This window comes from Apium graveolens, unplaced genomic scaffold, assembly GCF_009905375.1.
Source record: "Apium graveolens cultivar Ventura unplaced genomic scaffold, ASM990537v1 ctg1298, whole genome shotgun sequence".
NCBI classification, from domain to species: domain Eukaryota; kingdom Viridiplantae; phylum Streptophyta; class Magnoliopsida; order Apiales; family Apiaceae; genus Apium; species Apium graveolens.
This window is the reverse complement of record NW_027417177.1, coordinates 52,782-61,102: the sequence shown is the minus strand read 5'-3', so window position 1 is coordinate 61,102 and position 8,321 is coordinate 52,782. Positions and strand designations below refer to the sequence as shown.

The 8,321-nt window shown below is 33.8% G+C and overlaps 1 pseudogene; it reads right to left on the bottom strand.

Annotated features, from left to right (window-relative positions):
• Positions 1 to 223: 223 nt before the first annotated feature.
• On the bottom strand, positions 224 to 5,133 carry LOC141699780 (ribulose bisphosphate carboxylase small subunit, chloroplastic-like; annotated as a pseudogene).
• Positions 5,134 to 8,321: the final 3,188 nt, after the last annotated feature.

The following is an 8,321-nucleotide window of genomic DNA, read 5'->3' as shown; positions in this document are numbered from 1 at the left end:
TGACAAGAAATGCACAGATGCACCCATGATATATTTGTTGAGTATGACAACACAATTGATACAAGCAACTATGTACAGCCAATTCCTTTTAGCAATAATAACTACTGTAAGTAGTTTAGAATAAGGAAATTTTGAATTACCCCTATGGAATCACTCATTGATTTCATTGAACATGCAGAAGCAGAACAGGGTCGCACTGTAACTTTTTCAAGGAGCAGAGGATCTAGGAGGTGGTTGTGGGCTTTTGGATGACGAACGACATACATTGAGCTTGCCTAATGTTATCAAAAGCCAGGCACCGTATGTAAGCACTAGGATATGCCTTCTTGCATTCCGTGATTTCATGGAGGACTTGAGATGCGTCCGTGCAACCAAACATGGGAAGCTTCCACATTGTCCAGTACCTCCCATCGTAGTAGTTAGGAATTATACTGTTCTCGCGATAAACATACCCCAGCTGTAGACAAAAATGTTCAGAACAAGAGATCAGTATTTCAACCCCTGCTTAACAAAAAACTTCAGACCACAGAGTATTGCTTCAAGCCATTGATTTATATAATGATTTTGTGCATGCAAGAGAGAAAAGAAACAGAAAGTTCATCTCCAGAGATGGCAATTTCAAGATTGAACAAAATTATTTATCAGTGCCACAATTTGGAATGCATTTATAGAAAATTTGATAACATCGGACACACAATGAATATTTTCTATATAAAAAATATGCAGTTTCTAACATTTGAGTCAAGTTCTATCACTATCAACTATCAAGAAACAAGACACCTGCTAAACTGAAAGTTTACAACATAATTTAAATTATGATAAAGAGTGGATGCAAATAGCAAATCTTTTTAAGAATTAGTGGTTGTATTCCAGATGTTATCTTTGCCAAACAAAGGGAGATCACAATACAATTCAATTACCAGAAGTCACACTTTCTGCAACAACTAATTGTCATATCTCTTTAACACTTAAAATTGATGCAATTGTAGATAAAAACAATTAAGAACTATCTAGCTGAACAAAAACTGTAGAACATTTCCAGTAGGATATGTATTAATCATACTAATAAAGAAATTATGAAGTATCTATCTTACTGCATCAAATTCAAGGCATGGAATCCATCCTTTTTTCATCATGTAATCAATTTCCCTAGCGATTGAATCATCGGTGAGAGGTGGAAGGTAGGAGAGAGTCTCAAACTTCTTGTTATCAATCGGATTCCAAGTCTGTTTACACACAAACCACTACACCATATAAGTCCTATCGCAACGCCCTCATTAAAGAATGTTACCTAACATGTTACCCTAGATATGGTACTCATGAGCTAATCTAACATTGTGGTTTTTATGTTACCTTAGCCAAAAACCTAATGTTGCATTAGGTAGAAAGTGTTGTAGCTTGAAACATTTTTGTCAAAGTGTCACCTTAGAGTATTAAAACATAATTATAATATTTTTAAGATTAAATATTAATTTTAACTCATTTTTCAAGATTCTAAGCCGATATACAAATACAAATTTAATATAAGAGATATATGATACACGATATTTTTATAACAAAACTAAAAAAATATAAAAATGTAATATACGAATTTATATAATATATTAAAATATATAAAAATTGTATAAATATTTAAATATTAATTATTACATAATTGTTGCAGTTTGGGCCTGAATATATATCCAAATTATGGGCCCAAGTAATTTGCAGAGAGAGGGAAATTTTGGGCAAAAAGTCGCCCAATTTTTTTTAGACAAATTGAAAAATTTGACATCTCCCTCGTTATACTTCTCTTTCAGTCCGCCTCTCATTCTCTCTCAACACACACTCTCTCGTTACCCATCTCTCTCGGCACTCTCTCTCTCTGTACTATGTCGCTACTCTCTCTACCACTCTCCCCCCTACCATTATCTTACCATAATCTATGACCCATCTCTGTCTCTGTCCAACCCCGTTGTCTCTCTCCCAACCCCGATTTCTCAGTCCCAATTCTCACTCTCTCGCTCTTTGTTATTCACACCGACTACATAATTAGATCAATGAGTCTACAAATTAATTGATTCAAAGCTACGGTCGTGCCTAATTTGAAAACTTCAAATTAGGGCTTCTTAGAAATGGGGTTTCAATTTTTTAGTTTAAATTAGGGCCTTCAACTAATTTCTATGTCTTTGACTTTGGGTCTTCTTTGGTAGAATTGGAGCTTTGGAGTTTTAATTTTAGGTATTTTGATTCTGATTTTTGGTATTTTTGGAGCTTTTGCGCCTTTTTTTGGTGATATCATGAGTGAATTTATTTCATAAACTAACTTCTTTTCTAGAAAGTTGATAAGAAAATATGCCCATTTCAAACACCCTTTAACTAATGGTTACCTTACTGTTTGTGCATTTACTTCTGCACCAAAAGGTTACAAGGTTTGTTAATCATAATTCATCAAGTTCAATTTCTTAATATCTACGGTATGACTTGTTCTCACTAGATATGTTTGAAAAATATGTATGCAGAAACTCGGGGAGATTAAAAACTATCTTTTGGTCTGAACTTCTGTAGTTTTATCTCTTTATTATTGCCATGGTGTATCTAAATTTGTTCCATAAGGTATACTCAGGCTCATACCAATTCTCCCTGTCATGTGCCTCTTAAGCTCCCCGCTAGAACAATTTAGGGATATACAATTTAGTCTAAATATCTTGCATGAAAAAGTAATGTCTTTTTTTAATCTTCACTCTTGTTTTCATGTCTTATGCTTCTACTGTACACATTATTATTAATGATAGTATTAGTATGCGCTCTTTGAATAATTGAATGTCTCGACATAGCAGTATGTTGAAGTGTGAAACAGTGTTGGACTAAGTGTTCTATTATGAACAATTTAAATGAAATATGATTTTTTAAGCTAATGTTCTAGTTCCTTTATCTGCATTATAGTTAACATGTCCTTATCTCTGAACTCAACAGAATGTGTTAGATTTTGATTAAATGTTATTTTTCGTGAACTGGGTTTATGTCTTGGAATGGTCATGCATTTTAACAGACCTATATTCAGAGAATACTATCTAATCTTTTATATTCGGTCAGTTTTGCTAGACATTGGACACTGACTCTTTAATTTCATTTTTCAAGTTTTGTAGTCTCAGAGTTTCTTTCAGAGTTCTCATGGATTATGCAATGTAGGTTGTTGAAGTTGCAATACTGACGTATTTCCAGTTTCCTTGTCTAGTGATATTAAAAACTATCTTTTGGTCTGGACTTCTTTATTATTGCCATGATGTATCTAAGGTTGTTCCGAAAGGTATACTCAGGCTCATACCAATGCTCCCTGTCATGTGCCTCTTAGGCTCCCTGCTAGAACAATTTAGTGATATACAAGTTACAATTCAAGGGAAGATATGGTTAGCCTGTAAGATATTGGCGTTGCAGCCAGAAAAGTAAAAGATATAATAAGTCTTAGATATATAAGATATTGGTGTTGCTTGATACATATTCTTCCTACCCTTCCTCTTCTGGACTGTTATATGGTCAAAGATGAAGGAACCATACCTGTCAGCATCTGAAAGGCCTAAATGAATTTACACATTACCTTGAAATTTCTTCTGAAATATCCATGCTTCAAAGTTCAAAGGCTTAGTAATATATTGGTTAATAAAGGCACGAAGACCTGGAATGACCTTCTCTGCCTATTTTAATGTATTAATTACATATTTACATCATTCCATAGGTGTAAACATTCTTGAGGTCATACTAAGGAATTAAGGAGGAATTTAATTTAGAAAAGTAGAGAGAAATTATGATTTATAAACCATGATCATTGTTTTTTATTCCACAAACTCTGCGTGTTAATTTTAGAAATGTGATTTCTTTCGCAGCTTCGAACTGTGGTACAACACGATACTAATTTTTTTGACAGGGAACATGAAGAATGTAGAGGTTGCCATTGATGCCCTTTCCATCTGGTATATATTTATACACAATTCCACTGTAATAATTTGGCATCATCATTTAATTTTAAGAAATAAATGTTTTCTCTTTTGGCAGCCTCAATATCAATGGTTGGGAAATGATGATAGCTCTTGGTTTTTTGGCTGCAGCAAGGTAGTAACAACTGTGTTTTGTTTTACGATTATCCTTCGTATCATTTTTATGATGATATATTGGGCCATAACTTATCAAAGGGAGAATCAGTTTTACTAAGACAAATGCATTTTCAGTCACTTACATTACATGTACTTGTTTTTGCATAAAACGTTTAGTGTGCGGGTCTTAAATGAGCTGGGCGAAGAGGAAGCTCCAAAGCTGCAAAGTTTGCCATCATGCAGATAGTGCCGGATTAGTTGAGTTAATTACGATTCTTGTAAATTAGACTTGTAATGTTTGTATTTCGTAGATTAAGAAGTTTGGGATGTATTAGATATAGTACATTTAATTGTACATCGGTTTTATGAAATGGTATTGTTGGATGGATCGTTGGGTTAATGAATTTGCTTTTGGGATTGCATAAATATCAACAACAAATTTTCATTTTTTTTATTAGAAAAGTGTTACATTAGCTTTATAAAATGTTACAATACAAAAAAATGGGACCCATATTCCACGTAATAACTGTCCTATATGTGGGTCCCACTTTTTTAAAAATATTTTGAAACTCTAAGGTAACATAAAAAATAAGTTACAACTGATCTCTCTTTCTGTTACATTAGCAAGCTAAGGCAACATATAAACAAGTTAAAACACGATGTTGCCTTAGGCACCAAAGATGTTACCTTGGACCCCTAAGGCAACATGGAAAAACCTATCTTTAAGAAAATGTTACCTTAGCTTAAAAATGGGGCAAGCGCAACATATTTACCCCCTAATACAACGTTTTTTTGGTGTTACAGTAGGCATTTTATGGTGTAGTGAACGAGAGCCAACTATAAGCAGTACAAAAGGTGGTAATATAAACAGCTTAAAAAAAATTAAAAACAAAAATACAAGTTCCGATCAAAGTACCTTCATAGAGTGAGTTTTAGATCCATTCAAAACAGTCTTCCTGTTTCACGCAACTGAATCCTTCATCTGAAACAGCTTTGGCGGGATAGGTTTTAAGCCAACATAGGTGGATCCAGCCACCGGAGCCGAAAAGCTTGCAGCAGACATAATTGATTTATTACCAAACTGATCTAGAGCACAATGGGAAACACAAAACTAGAGACTAGCACAAGAAGTGATTCTATTGATTTTATTTACGCGATATGTATTGTGCATTTTCACCCAAAAAACAGGATACTGCTCCAACCCAACTTGGGTTACCCAAGTACCATAAAAACCAAAGCGGTCTCAGCACCTGAAATAGCCAGTAAACCCACAGCAAGAAGAGCTTATTTCCATCCAAATCGATATTGCGCCAAGGTCCCTGCATTAGAAACAGTGCTAATAGGAGTATCTGCTGCGGGTTCCAAAGCTTGATCTTTTGCAAAATTGATGACTTCGGATTCCCGTCTATATTAATATACATAATGGCTAAAACTCAATTAACAAGACTATTACCCATCCCCTAAGAATTTTGCCAACATTACTAAAAAGGAAGCCTGGATTTGAATTAAATAAGTTACCTCCTGCTGGTTGACCAGTTGAAACTGGTGGGGTTTGATCCTGCCATCGAAAACAAGATGTTTTCATGATTAAGAATAGTAAAATTACTTATCTGAACACAGGCCTTCATCTATATCCTCCTTTGTAAGGCCCTTCTTCTCAGAGAGGAACGTTTGTACAGGACAAGAAATTTGACAGCATTCTCCAGTTGATCTTCCCGAATTGGTTCTGAGTTCACAAACACAGATAAAACCTTGGTATCTTGATGGACCTTGTAAAGTCCAAGACTGTTATTAACAGAGTAGCAATGCTTAGCACAATTTAACACAACTTAAATTACAAAAACAATAGCAGTATATTACTCAAGTATTAATACATCATTTTCCCATATTCCCGTCAATCATAAGAGTTTTTAGAACCGTAAAAAGTTATTTCAATGAATGCATGAGTATTTGGTAGATCGTAATTAGTAATTAACACATAAAACTCATGAAAACGATAGCAGTATATTACTCAAGTATTAATACATCATTTTCCCATATTCCTGTCAATCATAAGAGTTTTTAGAACCGTAAAAAGTTATTTCAATGAATGCATGAGTATTTGGTAGATCGTAATTAGTAATTAACACATAAAACTCATGAAAACGATAGCAGTATATTACTCAAATATTAATACATCATTTTCCCATATTCCCGTCAATCATAAGAGTTTTTAGAACCGTAAAAAGTTATTTCAATGAATGCATTAGTATTTGGTAGATCGTAATTAGTAATTAACACATAAAACTCATGAAAACGATAACAGTATATTACTCAAGTATTAATACATCATTTTCCCATATTCACGTCAATCATAAGAGTTTTTAGAACCGTAAAAAGTTATTTCAATGAATGCATGAGTGTTTGGTATATCATAATTAGTAATTAGCACATAAAACTCACGTAATTAGTATTTTTCAAGAAACTCATGAAAACAATATTCTGAGTTTCTTTTTTATCGTCTTCAAACTGCTATGCTACTGAAGCATTTCTCTTGAGACATTTAGTGGTAAGGTATCAGAATTAACAAGTCCTTAACTAGAAAGAATCATATCAGCAAATCAATCAGTGGTCACATATTTCATATTGTGACTCGAACAGGTTACACTATTTCATGTACTCGGTCTTTCTTTAACAAAAGAAAACATACCTAAAGAGAACCCATTCTTCGATGATTCTGTGAGTGTTGCATCAACAATCTGTTTGAGACGTATCAGCTTAGACCCTCGCATGACAGCATTGCAAGTTATCAGTACCATTGGTTTACAATCACTTATTCTTTTGGGCAACGGATTCAGTAGAGAATCCAGCAAAAACAACCTGGAAAAAATCAAACTTGCAGTACTTCGATAAATGTTTGTTCAAAGGCATCACAGATTGTAAGCACCAAAAGTCTAGTAACAAAGGACAGGGGTCTTTTTATCATACCGAGTGGACTGCACCGATTCGAGATACTAAAATAGTTAAGATACTAAAATGCCAGAACTAAATGCATAACATAAAGATAAAAAGCTAAATTTTCATCAAAATAGAATCTTAGCTTACACAGGCAAAGAACATGCAAAGAGAAGACACATGAAACAATCAGGAACTTACCAAATGCCTTCTATAAATTTAACGAAAAAAGTCATTGACAACTGCCTTGTCATTCCTTGACTCAAGTCATAGACGTTCAAGCATACCTTGTGACCTTCCTGAATCCAATAAGCAACTATAATTAAATGCTGAACATGTACAAATTAGTGACAATAATTTGTTAACAAAAACATACAGGGAAATTCATTCAACTAGATATCCAACACAGTTCCCCTTGACATAATTAGCTATATACCACTGATATAAAAAAAATACTAGTAAACTATTAGTTATTTTAAAAAAAAAATGTATATACTGGAATTAGCTACCAACATGCTCATTATCACAAGAAAGAATTGAATACCATGTAATCAGTAGACATGAAAGGATCGTTAACTTTACACAATTTACAAAAATTAAAAAAACAAACAAAAATACAAATGAACAACCAAAAACATCCAAATTACCTAAATTTTTAAATCTTTTTCTCAGATTAGGTCCTGTATACAACAAGAAGAAAAGTATAAGCAACAAGTTTAGACACAAAAATTAATAAAAAAAATAAGGGTTTCGAATTAGATAAAACCCTAATTTACAAAATTAGGGTTTTGAATTCAAAAATCCCCAACTTTTAAAACTGGTGTTCATGCAGAGAAGACCAGTTCGATTCAAGTAGATACAACACTTACCGAAGTAGATAGGTTATTTGAAAGAGGCTTAATTGAGAGATTGAGAGCGGAGAGAGGTTCAGAGAGAGAGAGAGAGAGAGAGATATTGTGATGGTGAGATGATGGTCGGAGTTCAGAGAGATTGTGAGGGGAGAGTGGTTCGATCGATCGAGAGAGAGAGAGAGAGAGAGAGAGAGAGAGAGAGAGAGAGAGGTTTGATTTTGTTGTGTCTGAAGGCAAATCGTTGTAAGCGTGTAGGTCGCTCCACACTTTACGCAAAATGATAACCTGAAAGGGAATGAACGAACTTAACTTTTGCGAAATCTTATACGGTTTCCCAAAAGTTGGGGGGAAAATGATAAGGATAAATAAATCCTGATTATGTAATTAAATATTACAGTAATTATACATGATTTGGGCTGCTAGGCCCAATAAGAAGATGTATGATATTCAGACAAAAAAGGTTAAC